Below are 24,824 nucleotides of genomic sequence, written 5' to 3'. Positions count from 1 at the left end.
CCAGGCCCAGTGTTCTATTCACAGTACCATTGAGCTACCAGTGAAGACCACTCCTGCTAATTTCATGGGTGGTTTAATTATCTTTATATTTACACAGATATAACACACCATCATTTGATCAGGGACCATTACGTTTCTTTATTGAGATCTGTCCCCACCCATGGAAAATGCCATCAGCTGCTAAATCTCACTTAAAATAAACTTCCTGCGATTCTTCGATCCCTAAGTACCATCAACATTGAAATAAAGATGGACCAGGACAAACACGTCCACTCCACTTTAGGAATTCCATTGTGAAGGCCAACCTGTATTCTCAAAACCTAGAAATTTCTAGGAGAAAAATGGTCTTGGGGCCCCATACGTGTACCATGATCTAAACAGGATATAGGTGAGAGGCACAGTCAAGATGGCAGAAGCAGCCGACATCTGAGGTGGCCAGCTGTTCCCAAGACCCCAGGATTAGAAGAGGACAGCTGACGTAGGCCACCAACCCAAGAAACTGGATATGGGCTGGAGGTTTGCAGCTACTCCCTCTATGAACTAAGCCTTTTCTTTTTCCTTGCTACCGTCCCCACAATCTCTCAATGTTCATGGGAGTAGCAGGGATTTTTTTTCCTTTCACTTTTCCGTTGTATTTATCTTCCTAAGTTGTGATGAATGAAAATTTTGTTATTTAAGGTAAAAACTCCTGGGACTATAATTTGTTTTAAGCTTTGGTTACAGGGATGGCTGTCTGAATTCTCATAAAGCCAATAATAGGAAATGGCATGTGTGGCAGTCTGAGGATTACTAAGGTAGATGTCGGTCCCTGGGAAAGGTTATGGGGATGACCTAGCACACAGCCTAGGTAGGATCCTTCTGACTTTATTTCCCTATCATATTATTTCCTTTCTGGAAAAGGAAAATTCCCACCTGGTCAATCCTGAACCTTGCCTTTAGCACTCTATAACTATATGATTGGCTGGCAGATAAGACTCATGCCTGGAATCAACATAGTAAGGGAGTGTCACCCCTGTATATAACTATATCCCTCTTTTTCCTTTTATAGCAAATTTCTGTAATCAAGAAATTTTTCAATTTCATGTTTCAAATGAATGTTCCTCATCAGCCTTCAAGGGTCGTTCCAACCTCTTAGCTGAAAGGAGGAAATGTGAAGGGAATTGTGATTTTTCATATTAATGGATATGATATGTGTAATGAATATACTAATAGATTAGATTTTCAGAATTGCCTCTTCTTGTGAGTCAGAATTAACAATGCGGCTTGAAATGATGAATCAAACCTTGGCAACAATCACAATCACTGCATTCTTGTACCTGTGTACCATAAGTGAAGTGAATCAAAGACTGTTCCCGTCACAGAACTCTGGTCCTGTGACCCACCAAGTAATGACCCCGAAAGACTTGAGCAATATTACTACCACAGAGACTCTGGAATTGTTGCATTGTCTTCCACTTATGGGCTTGTCATGAGAAACCACTCTGGCCCTGAGAAACAATTATTTGTAATCCGCCGTCCCCCTTCCATTCCCATTGTGATTTATGTATATAATCTCTATCTTCACTTCAGCAAGGTGGAATTCGGATCAGGAGAATTCCCGATTTGCAAATCTGTCCCTCATAATGAAACTAATTAATTGAGCAGCTACCTGATCATGGCACTTTGTCTCTGGCCTGCCGTTTCATCACTCTTAGGTTAGAGACTGGCTCACTAAAAATCCAGTTAACAATGTAATTCTCAACTGTTCATGGCATTTTCACAAAAATTGACCATGTATTAGGGCATTAAAAAAAAAAACTAACAGAATTGAAGAAAAGCAGATATATTAAATCTATCTTTTTTCAAAACACTGAAACATTTAAAATTACATTAGAGTCATTGAAGCATAGATTAAAAATGAAGTGGAAACTAAATAACTTAATGCTAAAAATTGATGGGTCAAAGAATAAATCATAGAAATAATCAATAATTTCATTCAAGACAATAGCAACAGTGAGACAACATACCAAAATTGATAGGATGTAGCCAAAGCAGTACTTAAGAGAAAATTTATGACTCTAAATGCTTACATCAGTAAAAGAAAGAACAAACAGATCAATGAATTGGGTATGCAACTAAAAAACCTAGAAAACTAACAGATTAGAAACCACTATTTAAATATCAAGGTAAAAATCCTGAAAATCAAAAGAGAGATTAACAAAATTGAAAGTTTTTTTTTAATTCCTAATGAATAAAACTAGGAGCTGGTTTTTTGGTTTGTTTGTTTTGATTTTTGTTTCTGTTTGTTTGTTTTTTGAGAAAAAAATAGATAAGACATTAGTTAATTTGATTAAGAAATAGAAAAAAAGGGGCAGCTAGGTGGCACAGTGGATAAAGCACCAGCCCTGGAGTCAGGAGGACCTGAGTTCAAATCGGCCTCAGACACTTGACCCTCACTAGCTCTGTGACCTTGGGCAAGTCACTTAAGCCCATTGCCTAGTCAAAAAAAAAAAAAAAAAAGAAGAAGAAATAGAAAGAAGAAAAGTGAATTATCAACATCAAAAACAAAATGGGAGAATCCACAATTAATGAAGAATAAAAACAATTACTAGGAGTTATTTTCCTCAGATAAATTTTATCAAAGTCCAGTGGTAAGACAAAAGTCAAGATGATTGGTGATGGTTCAGGATACCATGCAGTCAGTGATGTGAGACTGGAAGTCAGGAAAGAAGTTGGGATTGAATAAATAGATATCAGAATCATCTGTATAAAGATGATAATGGGAACTGATGAAATCACCAAATAAGATAATATAGAGGGTCCAAATGAGAAGACAAGAGCATCTAGAACAGACATGTGGGGGTTACAGACATCCCAGTTATTCATCACCACTCCATAATCAGCCATCAGAAAACAGATGAAGCTTGGACCTCATCTCATGCCACTACTTCACACCCTATACATTTCAAATATGGAAGGCCCCATTTCCCAATCCAGCTTCTTTCTGCACCAGATCTCTTACTCTCCAACATCTGGTTTTGCATCTACCTTGATATTTAAATTCCCTGACCAACACCCACAATTAAAAAAAATTAGCCTTTGCCTCACTGCACCTGACTTTCTCTATGGCTTGGTATCCATGGTCAACTACTTTATATATGCTTCACAACAATCCCAGTCTACCTCAATTTCCATAATGCCTGTCTCACCAATCTGCAACTCTGGGTCCCTCCCACTGTCTGTCTGTTCCATGTATCAGGCCAGTCCCAGGCAGAAAAAAAAGTAAATGGGAGAGAAACACAGATCAAAAAGCCCTGACCCATATCAAATTTGTGCAACTGACTTCCTATTTTTACTTATCTATACTATAAGAACTTGCTACTGGTCTCTGACCTAAACCCTAGCACATTTCATACCTTGACTGTTCTCCCTTCCACCATGTGAAAGTTCCTTACAGGACAAGTGTCGCCATTCCTCACAGCATCTAACTTAGTACTGAAAGCATGCAGGTCTTGGCCAATAAATTAGCTAGAGCTCTAAGGAATGGGATGCTAGGCAAATGGAAAGTTTTCCCTATGGAAGGCACTGACTCTCAGGATGGCAATCTCTTGTCTTCCAGAATAGAGGGGAGAGGTCTTTCTGTGCTCTAAAAATGTACTTATCAATCCAACTGAATAAAAACTCCAATGAGTTCCATTTCCTCTTTTGGAAAACAACAGAGTTCTCACAAAGCAGATCTAGGACGTAGACATCAAGCATGACCAAGACCAGTATCTTTTGGTAACTCCAGGTAGGAACCAACGGTCATGGGGTCATGGATTTTGAACTAGAAGACACCTGAGAGAACAGAAGATCATCCTGCTCACCATTCTCATTTTTACAAATGAAGAGATTGAGGCTCAGAAGTTACATGATTCGCTCAGGATCCAACAGGTGGGCTCTCATCAATGTATGGGGCAGGACACAAGAAGCCCTTGTCTTCTGCTCCCATGAGGATCCCACTTAGGCCCTAACTACTCAGTGCCCTCATGCCCTCCTTTCCCTGGGCAGAGGCTCAAGCAGTAGCAGCAAGAATGGAGACGGGGCAGGGGCTTGGGCTCGCAGCCCCTCTCATGCCTGCCTGGAGCCCAGAAGATGGAGGCAGAGGGAGGGAGGAGGACCAATAAATTAATCAATAAACATTTATTAAGTGCCAAGCACCCTGCTAAGTAATGGAAATACAAAAGGAGGCAAAACACAGTCCCTGCCCTCAAGACCTCAAGGAGTTCATCACCTTTTTATTTAAGTGAAAATGCTTATATTTTATTTTTTCATTTACATGTAACAACAATTTTTTATATTTAAAAAAAATTTGAGTTCCAAACTTCCCCCCCCCTACCCCCCTTGTTGAGAAGGCAAATGATTTGATATATATTATGCATATATATGCAGTCATGCAAAATATATTTCCATATTAGCCATGTGGCAAAAGAAAACACAAAGAACCCCAAGAAAAATAAAGTTAAAAACAAGTATGTTTTAATCTGCATTCAGACTCCATCAGTTCTTTCTCTGGAGGAAGATAGCATTTTTCATCATATGTCCTTCAGAATTGTCTTGGATCACTGTATTGCTGAGAATAGCTAAGTCATTCACAGTTGATCATCATACAATATTGCTATTACTGTGTACAATGTTCTCCTGGTTCTGCTCACTTCACTTCCCATCAGTTCGTTTAAGTCTTTGTAGGTTTTTGTGAAACCATCTTGCTCAGTATTTCATTTTTTTCACTTTTCTATTAATTTATTTTACTTTATCAACAATCACTTCCATAATCTTTTGAGTTTTAATTTTTTCTCCCCCTCCCTCCCACCTCCCTCCCCAATACAGCACGCAATCTGCACATATATATCACACATACATATACATTCCTATTAAACATATTTTCACATTAGTGATGTTGTAAGAATTAGAACCAACAGGAGGAACCACCAGAAAGAGGAAACAAAACACAACAGAAGAAAAAAAAATTTGCTCATTATTTCTTACAGCACAATAGTATTCCATTACATTCATATACCTCAGTTGTTCAGTCATTCCCCAATTGATGGGCATCCCCTCAATTTCCAATTCTTGGCCACCACTAAAAGAGCTGCTATGACTATTTTCATACATATAGGTCCTTTTCTTTCTTTTCTTTTCTTTTTTTTTGAACTTCTTAGGGATAAAGACCTAATAGTGGTATTACGGGCGTCAAAGGGTAGACAGTTTAAAACCCTTTGGGCATAGTTCCAAACTGCTCAGGAGCTCACAATCTAATGCGGGAGACAATAAGCAATCAAATACATACAAAGTAGGCTATGTACAGGATAAATAGGAAGTAATTAATAGAGGGAAGGCAATAGAATTAAGAGAGATTAGGACAGGCTTCCTGTAAGGAGGAGGAGAAAGAGGGAGAAGAGAGAGAGAGGGAGGTGGAGGAGGGGGAGGAAGAGGGAGAGGGTCAGGGGGAGGAGGGGAGGCGAGGGAGGGGGGACGAGGAGGAATCGGAAGGTGGGGCCCAGCGGGAGGAGAGGCCGTGCTCAGGGAGGGGGGAGGGTTGGGGAGCAGAAAGAGGGAGCAGGAGACCCTCACCAGGCAGCAGCACAGGACACAAGGAAGCGGAAGACCCGGTGGCCAGCATCAGCCCCTCCTGTTCCAGTCGCTCTCCAAGGTGCCTGAAAGAGGCCCTAAAGTCGCTCAGCTTGGACTTCTGGGAAATGGAGTTCTGCGCCGAGGGGAGCCTTATGCGCATGCTCCGAGGGCGCCCCCTCAGGCGGGTGGTGACTCCCAGGAGAAGCCAGGCGGAGCTGGCCAGCTTCCGGCTGTCACTGCCCCTGCACCACCGCCCCCGCGACACAGACACAGACACAGACACACACAGACACGCACACGCACACGCTCACACACACACACGTTCCGCTCTTTCGTTACAATTCCTGTCTTCAACTGCCTTTTAGTCGCAGTGTATGCCAGTAACAGAGATCACAGTAGGTGTTCCTGTGAGTGTGCCCCCTTAATCGGGCGGCTGGGTGTCACGAGGTTAGTGCCCAGGCCCGGAGTGAGAAAGACCTGTCTTCCTGAGTTCAAATCTGGCCTCAGACTTCCTAGCTGTGACCGTAGGCCTGTCCCTTCACCCTGCCTGCCTCAGCTCCCCATCTGTAAAATGAGCTGGAGAAGGAAATGGCAGACCACTCCAGTATCTTTGCCAAGAAAACCCCCAATGGGGTCACAAAGAGTAGGACACAACTGAGAAAAACGACCCAACAACAAACCGTCTCAATAAATAATCAGTAAGGGCCTCCCCCAAGATGGCTAAGAGAAGCCGGGGAAGGCAGTGCCTCCCAAGACTTCATCAAGCATGGAACACCACTAAATCCCCATGTCTTCTCAGCAAGTGCAGTGACGGGAAAGCAGTAAGAGAAATACAAAGAGGCCGAGTTAGGAAGCCACCCGGCTAAGGGCCCTGCCAAGAACAAGCACCTCCATGCTGGGGCAGGAAGAGCCGAGGCTCTGGCCTCCCCCCTGCCCGCGCTCCCTAAGCACTTCACATTCAAATTCGTGACTGTTCCACAGACGAGCCCAACCAGAGAAGCCCCTTTAGTATGGGCTTCCATACCCAGCGAAGGCCCAAGGAAGTGCCAGCACCCCCGTCCCACTTCAGCTATGGTTATTAGTGCTTCTAATCCCTCGTCTGGTCTCCCACCGCCCAAGCTGGCTTAGACTCCAACCTCCCCCTTTCCCCTCCTCCATCTATGCAGGCACAGAATACAGAGCTTCCTTCTCTGCAGGCCAAGGCGGAGAGAGCTGAGGCCGAGACAGAACTTACAGCCCAGAACCACACTCCAGAAGACTGCAAGGGAGCTGAGACACCCTTCTGGAAGTCCTGCCTGCTCCCTCTCCTCCACTCTCGAAATGAAACCATGTTCTGCTTCACCGCCAAGCTAGTGGGACCCTCTACCTCCCTCATCTTCCTACCAAAAAGAACATAGGGAGTGGGTAACTTTTCCCTCATCTCTGAGTGAAACCAGGCACAGAATCCCAGTGAAAATGGGACATTTACTACTTTTACCCCAAAACATCAAAACAAATGGCAAGTCAAATAAAATGTTTAACTCTACAAAGAACTTCAACGAAAGGGACCTTAAGAGATACACATCTTCCAGAAACCAAAATCAATGTAATTCTGGATGGGATAGAAAGAATGCCAGTAAATGGGATAATAACTTTAGTGAAGCAAACACTTCAAATGCAAAATAGTAAAATCTAAAATGAAGATGTTAGTCTAAAATATATCTTACAACTTCAAGTGGGAAAAAAAAGAGCAGGGGTGCCAGTAATGGTATTTTGATAGTGGAATAAAAGTTAGAAAATACTGAGCAACAAACTAGAGCAAAAATAACGGTGAAAACAAAAAAAAAGTAACAAATGTCTAATAATTCCCAAATTTGTATATATCAACAATTCAAGTTAAGTTCAGAAAAGAGAAAGAGAAATATAATCAAGATAGTTGAGAGGCCACAATACACTACTACCAAAATATAACTAAAAAAAATTCAGGCAAAATTGGAGATTTATAGTAATTAGTAAATAAATTGAAATTAATAGATGGAGAAAAATAAATGGGGAAGCAGGAAATAAAATTTCATTTCATGTACTTATGTAACATTCAAACTATACTACAAAACAGTAAACATGAAAACACTGTTTGGTGCTGGTTACCAAAAAGAAAAGTAAAACAATGGAATAAATTAGGTGATTAAGATTCAGGAACAACCAAGCAGCAACAAAGTGTTCAATAAACCCAAGGACACCATTATTAGAGTAAACAGAATCTTTTTCAACTAAAAGTACTGGAGAAAGTAGAAAGCTGTCTGGTAGATGTTGGATTTTGAACATTACTTCATATCACATGCCAAAATAAGCTTCAAATAGACACCAGGTCTGTATATAAAAGGTGTTATATTATAAATTAATTAATTGGAACAAGAAAGGCAATTCTTTAATAACTTGGGACAAGAATTCTGAACCAAAATTGTGATCAATAAATGTCTTGGATAAAGGTATAGCTAGTATGCTCATCAGGATCCAAAAGGAACTTACCAGGCTAGGGCACTGGGCTGAATCTAGTAAGATTAAATTCAACTGGGAGAAATATAAAGCCTTGCACTTAAGTACAAAAAAAAAAAATCAACTTAAGAAGTATAAGATAGAGGAAGCGTGGGTATACAGCAGCTATTTTGAAAAAGATCTAGGGGTTTTAGTGGAATGCAAGCTTAATAAGAGTTAGCAGAATGATGTGGCAGCCAAAAAAGTTAATGAAATATTGGACTGGAGAGTTTCAGGAATAGTACACTGATAGTCCCTTTGTATTCTGACCTAGTCTGACCATACTTAGAATCTCTCATTCATTTCTGGGAACCAGGATTTAAAGATACTGAAAAACTGGAGAGTGTCCAGGGGTAGGCAACCAGAATGGTGAAGGGCTTCGAGTCCACAGTACGAGGATCACTTGAAAGAATTGGCATGTTTAGCCTGGCTGAAGGCTCAGGGAGAACATAATACCTGCCTGAGTATCTTAAAGGCTCTCATTGAGTTCTTTAAGGCCCCATGGAAGAGGAATATTTTATTTAGCCCTAGAGAGCAGATTTAGTTGCAGAGAGGTCAATTTGGGTTTGGTGTCAAGAAAAACATCCTAATAATTAGATCTAACCAAAAGTGGAATGTCCTATCTCAAGAAGTACACCCTCCTTGGAGGTATTCAAGATCAACTGGAAAACAACTTGCTGGAAATGTTGTAACAGGGATTTCTTTTGCGGATGGTTGGGATTATATGGCTACTGAGGTCTCAAATCTCAAATTTTCTGATTTCAAAATGGATGATTTTGATTATGCAGGATTGTTCATACAAAGTCAATGCAGTTAGAATTAGAAGAGAAACAATTAACTGGAGAGGGAATCTTTGCAGCAAATTTCTCTGATACAGATTAGATATTAAAGACCTAATTTAACTCCTTCATTTTTCTCACATTCAATACATTCAAAAGGTTTCTCTCCAGTATGAATTTTTCTTATGGTCAGTAAGACTTCCATGCTGATTAAAGGATTTATCGAATCACTACACACAAAGGATTTCTCTCCCTCATGAAATCTCTTATGTTTGGTCTAAAGGATTCCTCACAATCATCACACCCAAAGGGTTTCTTTCCCAGCTGAATTGTCTTATGACTAAGTAAGGCTTCTATTTGATGAAAGGATTCCTAACATTATTTATATTACAAGGGCTTCTTCCCACTATGAATTCTCTTGTGTACAGAGAGATGACCATTCTGTTGAAATGATTTCCCACACACCTTAGATTTAAAGGGTTTCTCACCATTACGAATTCTCTTGTGTTTAGTAAGACCTCCACACCACCGAAAAGATTTTCCACATTCAGTACATTCAAAGGGTTTCTCTCCTGTATGAATTCTCTTATGGGTAATAAGGTCTCCACTCCACCTAAAAGATTTCCCACATTCACCACATTCAAAAGGTTTTACTCCAGTATGAAGTCTTTTATGGGTAGTAAGAATTCCACGCTAATTTCCCACATTCATTACATTCAAAGGGTTTCTCTCCAGTATGAATTCTTTTGTGAGCAATAAGGTCTCCACTCCATCTAAAGGATTTCCCACATACACTACATTCAAAGGGTTTCTCTCCAGTATGAATTCTCCTATGTGCAGTAAGCTTTATATGCCTTCTAAAGGATTTCCCACACTCACTACATTCAAAGGGTTTTTCTCCAGTATGAATTCACTTATGTACAGTAAGACAACTATTCTGTTGAAAGGATTTCCCATATTCATTACATTCAAAAGGTTTCTCACTATTATGAATTCTCTTATGTTTAGTAAAGTACCCAGAGCACCTAAAGGATTTTCCACATTCATTACATTCAAAGGGTTTCTTTTCAGTGTGAAGTCTCTTATATCCAGAAAGGTGTCCAGGCTGTTTAAAGGATTTCCCACATTCATTACATTCAAAGGGTTTCTCCCCAGTATGAAACCTCCTATGTTTATTAAGGTCTCCATGTTGCTTAAAAGATTTCCCACATTCATTACATTCAAAGGGTTTCTCTCCAGTTTGAATTCTCTTATATTTAGTAAAGTCTCCATCTCCACAGCAACTAAAGATCTTCCTATACTCACCATATTCATAGGACTTCTCTCCAGTGTGAATTCTCTTATGTTCACTCAGACCTCCAGGCCAGCTAAAAGATTTTCCATATTCATTACACTGAAAAGGTTTCTGTGCAGCATGAATTATGGGTTGATTTTTAAGAGATGAGCTACTGCTAAACACTTCTTCACAATGATGTAATTTTTCTTTGGCATTTTTCTTTCGATGTTGGAATGAGATCTGAATAGCAACCAAATGGTTTTCTGTAATTATGATAATTACAAAGTGTTTTCTTAGTAAAAATTCCATGCAGTTTACTCTTGTCTGAACACTGTTTGAAGTTCTTTAGATAGGTGTCACATTGGTGCAAACTCTCCCCCATGTGGACTTTGTTTTTTGGAACCAGGATTGACTCCAGATCAAGGCCTTTTCCAAATGCATTTTTCCTGTGGGTGATTTTTACCTGCTGGGATTGTTTTTCATGCTTGCCATTCTGTTGCTCTAAGCTCGTAACATATCCTCAGGCTTCTGCAAACCTAGAATCCCAGGGATCTTCTCTCTTGAGTCTTTCCTTGGTTGTCCCTCCTAAAGAAGTGTCATGATTTGGAGCTGACTTTGTTGTTTCACACCCAGTATCTGGACTAAGCCACTCTGAAAGAAAGAATAAAGTGAATATACATGGTATTCTCTGTATTAGGAAAAAAGAAGCTGCTTTATAATGGCCTAGATTCTATTTCTACTATCAAAAAGGATGATCAACAGTGGAAAAACAAAAGCCTAGGCCAGGGTCTAACCAGGGGTTTGTGAGCCTACAGAATGTTCACTGGAAGAACAGTCAAAGGGCATCCTGAAAGATGTAGTGCCAACATAGCATGTTGGCCTAAGCCACCCCTGAGGTCCTTGAAAAACATAGCACTCATTACACAGATTCCACACGACACAGATCAGGACAAACCAAAGCCCACGCATTCTTCCAAGAGTACAAAGAGTCAACCCTTGACACAAAGTCCCAATTCAGTAAGGCTGGAAAAATTAGTAAACAAAAGAAAACACGAATGCTAAAGAAATATCATGGCGCCAGGGATACCTAAAACACAAACTCAGAAGAAGAGCATAATTCCAAATTACTCACAGTAAAGTCTCAAAAAACACATAGATTTGCCTTAAGCTTTATTGGAATTCCTAGAAGAAAGAAACAGTTAAAAAATACAATGTAAATTAAATGGGAGCTTTATATCAAGAGAACTAATGAAAAGAAATACAGGGGAAGGTGGCCTAGCCATTCCAGATCTTAAATTGTATTACAAAGCAGTAATCATCAAAACTGCTTGGTACTAGCTAAGAAATAGAGTGGTGGATCAGTGGAATAGGTTAAATATGCAAGACACAGTAGTTAATGACTACAGTAATCTATTATTTGATAAACCCAAACACCCCGGCTTCTGGGATAAGAACCCACTCTTTGAAAAAAAACTGCTGGGAAAACTGTAAAAGAGTATGGAAGAAACTAGGCATAAACCAAAATCTCACACCATATACCAAAATAAAGTTAAAATGGGTACATGATTTAGATATAAAGGCTGATACTATAAGCAAACTGGGAGAGGAAGGAATAGTTTACCTGTCAGATCTATGGAGAACAGAAGACTTCATGACCAAATAGGAGATAAAGAACATTACAAAAAGCAAAATAGATAATTTTGATTACATTAAATTGAAAAGTTTTTGCACAATCAAAGCCAATGCAACTAAGATTAGAAGGAAGGTAGAAAATTGGAAAGAATTTTTACAACCAGTCTCTCTGATAAGGGCCTCATTTCTAAAATATATAGAGAATTAAGTCAAATTTATAAGAATACAAGCCATTCCCCAATTGATAAATGGTCAAAGGATATGAACAGACAGTTCTCAGATGAAGAAATTAAAGCCATCTATAGTCACATGAAAAAATGCTCTAAATCACTATTGATTAGAGAAATGAAAATCAAAACAACTCTGAGGTACCACATCACACCTATCAGAATGGCCAACGTGACAAAACAGGAAAATGATAAATGTTGGAGAAGATGTGGGAAATTGGAACAGTAATGCATTGTTGGTGGAGTTGTGAAACGATCCAACCATTTTGGAGAGCAATTTGGAACTTTGCCCTAAGGGCTATAAAAATGTGCATACCCTTTGACCCAGCAATAGCACTTCTAGGGCTATAACCCAAAGAGATCACATAAACGGGAAAAGGACCTATATGTACAAAAATATTCATAGCAGCTCTTTTTGTGGTGGCAAAGAATTGGAAATTGAGAGGATGCCCATCAATTGGGGAATGGCTGAGCAAGCTGTGGTATATGAATGTGATGGAATACTATTGTGCTATAAGAAATGATGAACAGGCTGACTTCAGAAAAACCTGGAAAGACTTGTATGGTCTGATGCTGAGTGAAGTGAGCAGAACCAAGAGAACATTGTACACAATAACAACCACGTTGTGTGATGACTAATATTGATAAACTTAATCCTTCCTGGCAATACAAGGATCCAAGATATCTCCAGAGGCCTTGTGATGGAAAATGCTATCCACATCCAAAGAAAGAACTATGGAAGTCGAATTGCTATTTTTTTTTCTCTTCTGTTGAGTTTTGTTTCCTCTTTCTGATGGTTCCTCCTATTGGTTTTAATTTTTACTTACAAGATCACTAATGTGAAAATATGTTTAATATGAATGTAAATGTACAGCCTATATCAGATTGTGTGCCGTCTTGGGGAGGGTGGTGGGGAAGAAGGAGGAGAAAAATTTTAAACTCAAAAGCATATGGAAGTGATTACTGACAAATCAAAATAAACTATTAAAAAAAAGAAAAAGAAAAGAAAAAAAAGAAATCAAATGGGAGCTTTAGAGGAAAGAATAGGAAAAGAAATAAGTGCTCTAGAAGAAAGAATTGGAAGGAGAATAAATAGCTTAGTAGGGTGGGTGCAAAACCTTACTTAAGTATAAAAATCAGACTGGACCAAACAGATAACAAAAAAATATTATAACAAAGACAAAAGACTGAAAAAAATAATAAAATGTAAAGTATCTCTTATCAAGAACAAATGACCTGGAAAAACAAGTCAAGGAGATAACTTAAGAATCATTGGATTACTCGAAAATCTCAACCACAAAGCCTAGATACCATATTTTCAAAAAATCATGAATGAAAACTACCCAGACTTAGGAGAACAGGAGGGCAAAGTAGAAACAGAAAGGACTCACCAGTAATCTCCTGAAAGAAATCCCAAAAGGAAAAGTCCCAGTCATGTCACAACCCAAATCTAGAGACTTCTCATCAAAGAAAAAATATTACAAACAGCCAGAAAGAAAGAATTCAAGTACTAAGGAATCAGTCTGGATCATTTAAAACCTGGCAGTGGCTACTACAAAAGAGAGGACCCCCTGGAATACATGACTACAAAAGGCAAAAAATAAAGGCTTACCACAAAGAGTTAACTCACCCAGCAAAACTAAGTCTGATCTTGGGGTGGAGATGAGGGGGCATAAACAGAACTTTTGAGTATTCCCAAAAAGACCAGAGTTTAGTAGATACTTTGGAAAAACAAGCCAAGAGAAATAAAGAGAGGTAAATATATTTGAGCAAATGGAAAAGGCCATAAAATGATGAAGCGTTGAAATTCTAATAAGACAAGAAACAAATGTCCCCTCATAATCTTAATATCTTTAAAGGTCACAGGAAATAAATAAGACGGAGGGCCTAGGAATAGTTTTGTTATATGTTTATGAACTTAAAAGAAAAAAGGGAAATAAAAAAGGAATACACAAAGAAAGAGAGAGAGAGAAAGAAAGAAGGAAAGAAAGAGAGAAAGAAGATAGAACTATCTCACATGCTTGAGAAGAACTATACAAATGTGGAGAGAGGAGTGGGGCAAAGGGCTTTACATAAATCTTACTTTCATACGGATCTGACAAATAAGGGTTGAAAACACACATACACACAAACACACAGTTTGGTGTAGAAATACATTAAATTCAATAGGAAATCAGGAAAAAATAGGAAGAGGGAAGGAAGGTCACCCAGAAAACCCCTTTCACATGGGCCTTGGGGAAGACCACAAGTTGTCTATGTAGGGAATATTTTTTACAATTCAGGGTCATAAGTATTCCTTATGTCTGCTTTTTCCACCTCTCCCTTCCTCCCCTACAACTGCTCACCCCAAGTGGCTGGTGCCCCCCTCCTGGGGAAATTAATTTGCTTTTACTTTTTATATAATTTGAATTGGCCTACCTGTGTTCATTTTGTTCTCCCACCCTATCAGAAAGTAAGGTCATAGAAAGCAGGGCCATATTCAATCAATCAACAAACCTTTATTAACCACCTTTATGCCAGGCATTTTGAGGTACAAGCGTGGAAATTAAACAGTCTGCTCTCTTCATGGAAGAAGTTTTAGGAGGTGTTCTTGCACATGGGGATAGTTCACATTCAATGGGGGAGGACTAGCTATATGTACTTAAGGATATAAAAAAGCAATACAAAATAGAGAGGGATCGGCCCTGACACATGGGGGAGGAAGAGATGAAGGTGAAAAAAGTCTTCTTCAAGGTGCCAAGATGGCTTGGTGTGTTAATGATAATACATACACAGCATCATTTGCACTCTGCCCCAGAGAGGTCCAAAAGTAGAAAGCTATGAGCCTTAATCCCAATCCTGAGTTGTTTGATGGAGGAAAGTCAAGTACATAGGATAGAATAATCTTTGTCTTAATAAGCATTTTTGGGTAGTCTGTAATCCAATATCCAAAACATATTTTCTTTAAAATAAAGGACAAAATAGGGAAGTAAAATTCCTCTCCAGGACTCATCTCCACAGGATTTCCTCTCCCATGTCATAGAAACCTTTTCACTCTGGAAGCTCATTCTGTCCCTGTACTTCTCATTCTGGTAGAAGCGGCCAGCCCTCCAGCTCCTCCTAATTGTCCGGTTCCTCTCTGAAGCTCCACTTTAAGGAGGAGGCCCAGACCAACCAGGTCTTCATTTGTCTCCAGGCTGCACTTCTGACTCATCTCCATAGGACATTCTCTTCCAAGCCCTTCCTCCCACAGGGAGCTTCCCCTCCTTCCTCCCCTTTTCATCTTCCTTTTATGCGTAGCCTTCCTCCATTAGAAAGTAAGCCATGGGGGGAGGGGCGGAGCCAAGATGGCAGAGAGAAAGCAGTGACTTGCTTGAACTCTCCCCCAAACCCCTCCAAATACCTATAAAAAATGGCTCTAAACAAATTCTAAAGACGCAGAACCCACAAAAAGACAAAGTGAAACAAATTTCCAGCCCAAGACAACCTAGATGGTTGATAAGAAAGGTATATTGCGCCGGGGAGAGGAGCGCAGTTTGGTGTGGGCGTACAGGCCACAGCGACCCTGGAGCAGGCCTCGGAGGGCTGAATCACAGGCAGTGGTGGCGGTTTCCAGACTTCTCAACCCATGAACACCAAAGACAACTTGGAAAGTCAGTGGGAAAAGTCTATGACTATGGTGAGAGAGAGAGAGAAGCTAGGTCTCAGCCGCCCCTGGGGCAGCGGCTGCCTCCTGAGCTTCCAGCCCACAGACTGAGAGGGAATCAAGTGGCTGATCAGAGGGGGATTGCAAGGATCTCTTTGCCAGTGCTGAGGCAGGAATCTCTTGCTTTGCCCGTGCTTGGATCTGGGTCAGAGTTCTGAAGGGCGGTCCTGGGGCAAAGAGGAACACTGGTGCGGTGGAGCTTGTTGTGGCGGTGGAGAGGAAACACCTCGCCCCTTATCCTAGCACCTTGAAAGAACTGAAAATTTACAGGTCCCTAGAAGTATCTCTGAAAACAGCTGCACAAACCCCCGAAGCTTGGGACAGTACATTCTCCACATTGGAAGCAGACTCTTAACTTAACAAAGAGTTTATAACCCGAGTAATTGGCCAGGATCATGAGCGAACCTTGTAAAAAATAGTCAGACTATATTATCTTACTTTGGTGACAAAGAAGATCAAAACATACAACCAGAAGAAGACAACAAAGACAAAGCTCCTACATCCAAAGCCTCCAAGAAAAATATGAATCAGTCCCAGACCTTGGAAGAGCTCAAAAGGGATTTTGAAAAGCAAGTAAGAGAAGTAGAGGAAAAACTGAGAGTGATGCAAGAAAATCATGAAAAGCAAGTTAACAGCTTGCTAAAGGAGACCCCCCAAAAATACTGAAGAAAATAACACCTTAAAAAATAGCCTAACCCAAATGGCAAAGAGGTCCAAAAAGCCAATAAGAGAATGCCCTAAAAAGCAAAATTGGCCAAACGGAAAAGGAAGTCCAAAAGATTACTGAAGAAAATACTTCCTTAAAAATTAGAATAGAGCAATTGGAAGCTAGTGACTTTATGAGAAATCAAGACACTGTAAAACAAATCCAAAAGAATGAAAAATTAGAAAACAATGTGATATATCTCATTGGAAAAACAACTGACCCGGAAAACAGATCCAGGAGAGAGAATTTAAAAATTACTGGACTAGCTGAAAGCCATGATCAAAAAAAGAACCTAGACATCATCTTTCAAGAAATTATGAAGGAAAACTGCCCTGATATTTTAGAACCAGAGGGCAAAATAGAAATTGAAAGAATCCACCGAACTCCTCCTGAAAGTAATCCCCAAGGGAAAACTCCTAGGAATATTGTAGCCAAATTCCAAAGTTCTCAGGTCAAGGAGAAAATATTACAAGCAGCCAGAAAAAAACAATTCAAGTGTTGTGGAAACACAATCAGGATAACAGAAGATTTAGCAGCTTCTACATTAAGGGACCAGAGGGCATGGAATATAATACTCCAGAGGGCAAAGGAGATAGGATTACAACCAAGAATCACCTACTCAGCAAAACTGAGTATAATCCTTCAGGGGGAAAAATGGTCATTCAGTGAAATAGAGGACTTTCAAGCATTCTTGATGAAAAGACCAGAGCTAAATAGAAATTTTGACTTTCAAATACAAGACTTAAGTGGAACATGAAGAGGTAAACAGGAAAGAGAAATCATAAGAGAATTATTAAGGTTGAACTGTTTACATTCCTGCATGGAAAGATGATATTTGTAACTCATGAGACCTTTGTCAGTATTAGGGTAGTTGGAGGGAAAAAAAACATATGTATGTATATAGATAGAGAGATAGAGAGACAGAGGGCACAGGGTGAGTTGAAGATGAAGAGGTCATATCTGGAGAATAAAATTAAGGGGTGAGAGAGGATTGGACTAGGAGAAAGAGAAAGGGAGAGGTAGAACGGGGTAAATTATCTCACAAAAAAAAGAAAAGGCTCTTAAAATAGAGGGGAACTGGGGGAAGGTGAGAGGAAATGAGTGAATCTTATTCCCAAAGGATTTTACTTAAGGAGGGAATAGCATACACACTCAACTGGGTATGGAACTCTATCTTACCCTAGGGGTAAGATAGGGGGAGAAGCAGACAAGAGAGTAGGGGGATGATAGAGAGGAGGGCAGATTGGGAAAGGGAGTAATCAGAAGCAAACACTTCTGAGGAGGGACAGGGTCAAAAGAAAGAATAGAATAAATGGGGGGCAGGATAGGATTAAGGGAAATAGAGTTAGTTTTTCACAGCATGCCTACTATCGAAGTATTTTGCATAACTCCACATGTATAACCTATATTTAGTTGCTTGTCTTTTCAATGAGGGTGGGTGGAGAGGGAGGAAGGGAGAAAATTTGGAACCCAATATTTTAAAAACACATGTTTAAAAAAAATTGTTTCCACATGCAACTGGGAAATAAGAAATACAGGAAATGGGGTACAGAAATCTATCTTGCCCTACAGAAAAATAGAAGGGGAAGGGGATAAGACAAGTGGGGGAGAGATAGAAGGAAAGGCAGGTTAGGGGAAGGGATATTCAAAATGCATGCCATCTTGGGGTGGGGGGCAGAGTGAGATGGGGTGAAAATCTGGCACTCAAAATCTTGGGGAAGTAAATGTTGAAAACTAAGAATAAATAAATTTATTAATATAAAAAAAGAAAGTAAGCTATCTTGAGGGCAGAGACTGTGAATCTGCTTGTATTTGTATGTCTTGTGCTTGGTACAGTGCCTGGCACACAGTAAGCACTTAATAAAGCTTCTTGGCTTAATCAATTAACTGATAAACATTTTTAAGTACCTCATTTATGCCAGGCACTGTGCTAAGTGCTGGGGATACAAAAAGAAGAAAAAAGAGTCTCTGCCCTCAAGGAGTTTACAATCTAATAGGGGACAACACGCAAACAAATATACATGAAGCAAACTATATTACAGGATAAGTAGGCAATAATTAACAGAAGAAAGGCATTAGGATTAAGAGGGGTTGGAGAAGGCTTCCAGTAAAAGATGGGATTTTAGTTGAGACTTAAAGGAAGCCAGGGAAGTTAGTGGGTGGAGTTGAGGAGGGAGAACATTTAAGGTATAGGGAACAGCCAGATAATATATCTGGAGCCTACAGATGGAATGTCTTGCTTGTGGAACATCCAGGAGGCCAGTGGTCACTGTGACAGGGAGTAAGGTATAACTGAAAAAGTAGGAGGGGGCTGAGTTATGAAAGGCTTTGAATGCAGAACAGAGGATTTTACATTTGATCCTGGAAGTGACAGGGAGTCAGTGGAGTTTATTGACTAGGAAAGGGACATGGGTGGACCTATGCTCTAGGGAAATCACTTTGGTGGCTGAATGGAGGATGGCCTGGAGTGAGGAGAGACTCCAGGCAGGAAGACCCTCCTGCATCTACCACAGCCCAGGCTTTAGGTGACGAGGATCTGCACCAGGGTGGGGGCAGTGTCAGAGCAGAGAAGGGGATGGAAGATGTTGCAAAGGTAAAATTGACAGGCCTTGGCACCACATTGAATATGGGTGGTGAGAGAGAGTGAGGAGTCCAGGATGACTCCCAGGCTGTGAGCCTGAGGGACGAGAAAGATGCTACTGCCCTCTATATTGATACGCAAAATGGGAGGAAGGGAGTGTGTAAGGGGAAGGGTAATGAATTCAGTTTTGGACATATTGAGTTTAAGGTGTCTACTGGACCCAGTCTGAGATATCTGAAAGTCAGTTGGAGATGCAAGACTGGAGGTCAGCAGAGAGGCTGGGGCAGATTAGATAGATTTGGGAATCATAAGCACAGGGATGGTATTTAAATCCATGGAAGCTGGTGAAGTAGCTTAGGAGGGAGAAGAGACTTGGCTTGAATCATCATTCTTCATAGCCTGAAGGTGGAGTCACTTGAATAACCTGGAGCATGTTCTGGGCAGAATTACTCAGAAGGTAAGCTGCAAATGGCCTCACCTTTGCCATCACCTACCCATTCCTAAGAGTCACTCCTATCTTCGTAGATAACTTCAGCACCTGGTTGTCATTTTATCTATACATCCTTGTTAACTTCAATATTTACAATATGGCCCTAAAAAGTCCATCGACATCTCTGTGATTCACCTCCATTCCACAATCAGCCAACACACAGCCTGGCCACAGCCTGGACCTCATCTCATGTCATTACTTCACATGAACACATTTCAAACCGGACAGCTCCATTTTCCAGCCCAACTTCTTTCTTGATCTAATCTCTTATTCTCCAACATTCGCTCCACACGCTCTGCCTCCTCACAGATACGTTGACACCCTTTCTGACACCCACCATTCACACCAAAAAAAGCAGTGTACTCTTGACTGTACTATACTTCTTCAAAGGCAAGATTTTTTTAATTTTGAGGAATCTATAGGCAGATCTCCTGAGGTCTATGAATTTGGATAGGAAAAAGTACATCTTTATTCTCATTTATCTGTAATTGACATTTGGTATTCACTTGAATCATAAATTAAAACAAATAAACAAACAAAACAGTGTTTTGAGAAGGTCTCTTTTGGTTGCAGCCAAAGGGGTCTATGACCCAAAAAAGGTTAATAACTCCTGCTCTATAACCTGGTGTCCATGGTTGGCTACTTTATATACGTTTAACATTTATACTTTATATATGCTTTTACTTTAATTTCAACAATACCTATTTCACTAAGTTGCAACTCTGGGTTCCTCCTACTGTTCCCTAAACCATCTGGGTCCTGGGCAGAAAAAAAAGCATGGAATAAGAACACAGACCAAAAAGGCCTGTCCCATTACAAATTCATGTTACTGTCTTTTACTAACCTATACTACGTGAACTTAGTCTCTCATTTAAACCCTAGTCCACTTCATAAATAAGTTGTTCTCTCTCCTCAAAGGTCCAATTCCAATATCAACCCAGATACAGTCTCCTAACGATCAGCATCCATAACTATCTTTTTCTTTTCAATACATTCCCTTCATAGACCACAGAAATTTGTTTTCTGTGCACAGTGTTGCATAGAATATTGTCTTTTCCCAACAGACCACAGACTTTACAATTTGCCTTCTCATACTTCCCTCCAGATAAGGTATTCTTGCTTCCATTGCCCAGGTAGATGATAGGCTCTTTGAAATGAAATCTTTATGCTTTTCCACAAATCTGAATTTACCTCTTGATATTCCTTGGCAGGAAGGGCCTTCAACAATCAGTCCAGACTCCACATTGGCTCCAAAAGATGAAATGATAACTCCCTTCTTCCCAGATAATCAAAACCTACCAACATCAGCTAGTTATTTCCAGGGCATGATTAAAGAAACCTTTGAGAAACCTACGCTGCTCATTTGAGCCCAACTAACATCCGTCTCTGAACTCATATAATACCTAGTTCCTTTGGTATTCCAAAAGATACTGGAAAATGCATGAGTAAAGCATATTAAACAGTTAGTCTTAGCCTGATCTCCACAATGTGACTGAAAGTTTGTTATACTGTGGTGTTTAAAAAAGGTCAAGAGACACAAATTCCTGGATAATTTAATCATTTTATTAATAAGGTCAGCATATTTATTAACAAAAGAATGGTCATTTGGCTGTCTTACTTAGACCAAAGACCCTTCACGATGGTGGGCTCAGTTCATGTGCTCTTGGAAGAGTAGGTATTCCTTAGGGCGGCAAACAACTCTGACTGGTGACCAATTAATGAGAAAATGAATATCACAATGAGAGGGTGGGCTATATTACAATGAGGGTCGTGGACTCCATAACTTGGGGTCGCCCAAATCTCGGTAAAGGAGATTTATCAACCTTCATGCGGCCTGCCTGACTGCAGGGGGGATCCCCATTTTCCCAGACCTGTCTGAGCAAACACAGGGCGCAGGAATGCACTTCTTCTTTCCTTCACTGTCTTGGATCTTGGCCTGGGTAAATCTCTGCCGAAGATTTTCCACGCTGGTGGATTTCTGGACGAGGCAGTGAAAAAAGGGGGGAAACCTGGTCCTAGCACAATAATGAGCTGCTCGCACTAGAGAGAAATCATCGCTCCTCACGCTAGGACTGAACCCTGACCCACCCTCGTCGACATCCTCATCCTTCACAGCGTCGGGTTGGCACTGGGCACCGGGCACTGGGCGGACACGGAAAGAGAAGCCTGCCAGACGCAAAGCTCTCCTGGGGAAGCCACCGCCTGTCAGAGCCGCCTCGCCTCCGGGATTCGGGGAGCTGGGGGGGGCCGGGGGAGGGGCACTCTAAACACGCTCGTCCGTTCAATCCCATCGAAACCCCAACTCACCCGAAGGCAGCTACAAGGACGACGGGGACCACCCCTTTTCCCTTTCGGAACACAGCAGGGACCTCCGCTCAGGCTGGGGCCCGGGGCTCCGGGCAGGAAGCCCAGGTCGGGGGGGGGGGGGGCACCTGCCCGGCCCCATCGTGTTACGAAGGAGGGGAGTCGGGCTCAGAGGCGGGCGGGACGTGCGGGGCCTCGGCGGCCGCCGCGGCACAGATGGACGAGGAGAAGGGGCCGGGCTCGCGCCCTGGGCCCAGTCCCGGCTGGAGCCCCGGGGAGGGTGAGTGGAGGGGACGCTGTGGCGAGAGGGACCGGGAAGCCCTCACCAGGAAGGAAGCGGAAGTCCCCGTGGTCAGCACCGCCTCTTCCGGTCGCTCTCCGAGGTGCCTGACGGAGCTCCTGCCGCTGCCGGAGGGTCCCCGGGCTGGGACTTCTGGGAAATGGAGTTCTGCGCCTCGGGCAGCCGTGTGCGCATGCTCCGAGGGCGATTGCTCGGGCTGTTGCGGAGCTCTCCAGCTTCCTCGGTTCTGGCTTTCCTGTATTTGTGTATTATTGTCATTTTAAAGTTTTTTTTTTATTTTTATTTTTACTCTGTTCTTATTTTCCCATTACCTTTCCACCCTTCCCCGCCCAGGTAATCAAAACCAATCAACAGACGCTGTGTTTGACAGCATGGACATAGTCTGTACGCACAAGTCCACACCTGTAGTCCCCCACCTCTCCACCGGTTGTGGTGTTTCATTATCTCATTAAAATTCCTGCCTTCAACTGCCTTTTAGTATTAATTTTTGACACCTTCAGAGTCACTGTGTATATAACTATGCTTTTTGTTTTGTTTTTGCTTTTTGGTGGGGCAATCGGGGTTAAGTGACTTGCCCAGAGTCACACAGCTAGTAGGTGTCAAGTGTCTGAGGCCGGATTTGAACTCAGGTCCTCCTGACTCCAAGGCCGGAGCTCTCTTTGCTGTGCCACCTAGCTGCCCCGTGTGCATTCTTAACATATAATAATTGGGTTTTCAATCAAGAAGGCTAAGCAATTAAAAAAAAATCAAGGGAGTGGACCCCTTCCAAAACTCCTTGCACCATTGAATCTCCTCCTCAACTCACCAACAATACTGAGGGAAACTTCAGGAAAAGAAATACAAAGAAGCAAGGTTAAACCACTTGGAGAAAAGCAAAGAGCTACATGGTTGGGATGGAGCCTTGAAACCCACATGGCCCTGCATTTGGTGCATTTTTCCCCTCAGCCCCTCCACCCACACTTCCCTGTCTTCCTGCTTTATCAGGTTGGGGGACAAGGGCTGTGGAGTTCTTTTCCCTCTTTATCCCACCATATTGTCCTGAGCTCTTCAAGTTCAGAGGTACTACTGCCCAGTAGACAGGCCCAGCCAAAGGAGCTCCAGGAATATGGATTTCCAGGTGGCAACCATATTGAGCAGAGGCCCAGGTCCTCCTCACTTCCAAACTAGGGCCACTCGAGCCCCAAACCTGCAAGAGCTGCCTGACCTCCTAGAGCAGCAAACTCTGAGCAAACAGAAGAGTGGAACTTGGCTTCATCTTCTAGCCAACTAAGGCTCAGGACATTCCTAGTGAAGGGGGGGTTTAGGGTGCTCTTAGATGCACAGAGGTACCCCAAGATTGTGGGAAAAAGCCCAAATCATGGCGCAGATCTGCCTGAATGAATTCAACTCAGATCTTCTTCCAGCCAGAGAAAGTGTTTATTAAAGATAAGCATATAGGTCAGACTCCAAAGGAACCCAAACATCAGTGATCTAAATAGGGTTCAAGGTGGTCAGATGATGCTCACAAGGACGAGCAACATGAGGCAGTCTAGAAAGCTCAGAGTCTGAGTGGGGGCTGGGCAAGGGTGGTCAGGCCAGGTGACACCCTTAGGATGGGTGAGCATGAGAGGTCTCAGCTTCTAAGCTTGAGAACAGCTCAGCATGAGAATGGCGGAAAGGTGAGTCTTAAGTACAGACTGATTGGGGAGGGCCCAAGCAGCTTGGAGTGATGGGAGGAGGGGTCCAAGGAGTGGCCAAGCAGTTTGGGGTGAGGGAAGGAGGGGTCTAGGGAGATCTGGATGGGGGTGGCCAGCAAGCTGAGGCAAAGGGAACACTGGCAGCCTAGCTAGGAATAAGGGTGGGAATGGCCAGGAAGGCAAAACAATGGGAAAGCCAGTTGATGGGGGAGGTGGACCATTTGGAAAAGGATCCAGGTGAGAATTTCCATTTGGAATGTCTGAGTGATTTGAACAGACAGTGAGAATAGATAATGAAGGGAGCTGGGAGGGGAAGTTTGCTTTCAAAGGGAAATAAGGCAGTTTCTAGAACTTGACGGGTTTCCTGGGACCGGTAGACAAAACTGAAGCCAGGTTCTCTTTGTCAAAGAGAGATAAGTGAGTCTACAAAGAATCTAAAAGTTTTAAGGTTTTTCTGGAAAGTGTAGGTAAACCTCTTCACTAGCACCCCTTGAACCACCTCAGCTAAGGGTTAAGAAATAGAAAATGAGCAGTGAAACAAATGGGATAAATAAAACCCAGGATCAATCAAGCACAGTGGCACAAGGTTTAATAAAATCAAGATGCCAAACTGCTAGGAAAGCTAGAAAAACTGTCTGGCAGAAGTTAAATTTTAATTTTAAGTTAAGTTAAACTAAGCGAGAGGTGATCAAAAATTTAATTTGGGAAAGCAAAATGGACATCAAGATATAGGGAGCAAAAATTGATGTGGCTTTGCAGTGTTTTAATGGTTAGTGAAATAAACACTGATTAAGCACCTACTATGTGTCAGGCTTTGTGTTAAGGGCTGGAGATGTGAAGAAATGTAAAAGGCAAACCCTGCTCTTGGGAGCTCACAGTTTAACAGGAGAGAGAACGTGCAAACAACTATGTACAAACAGGATAAATTGGAGACAATCAACAGAGGGAAAGCACTATAATTAAGGGGGGGGCTTAATTAAGGGACCATAATAAAGGTTTCATGAAGAAGGGACTTGAAGCAGGCCAGGCAAGGGAGAGACGAGGAGGGGGTGAGGTATAAG

At 41.7% G+C, this 24,824-nt stretch overlaps 1 long non-coding RNA gene across 1 annotated transcript; it reads right to left on the bottom strand.

The window, feature by feature from the left end:
- Positions 1–9,539: 9,539 nt before the first annotated feature.
- Positions 9,540–21,891, bottom strand: LOC114041206. The gene is made up of 2 exons (XR_003568893.1): positions 21,790–21,891; positions 9,540–10,812 (listed from the first exon to the last, which is right to left on the bottom strand). It is a non-coding gene; the product is annotated as an uncharacterized LOC114041206 (long non-coding RNA).
- Between the last annotated feature and the right edge of the window lie 2,933 nt (positions 21,892–24,824).

The sequence above is a fragment of the Vombatus ursinus genome, unplaced genomic scaffold (genome assembly GCF_900497805.2).
Source record: "Vombatus ursinus unplaced genomic scaffold, bare-nosed wombat genome assembly UNPS02014170.1, whole genome shotgun sequence".
Classification (NCBI taxonomy): Eukaryota; Metazoa; Chordata; class Mammalia; order Diprotodontia; family Vombatidae; genus Vombatus; species Vombatus ursinus.
The sequence above is the reverse complement of the archived record's forward strand: the minus strand, read 5'-3'. Positions and strand labels throughout refer to the sequence as shown.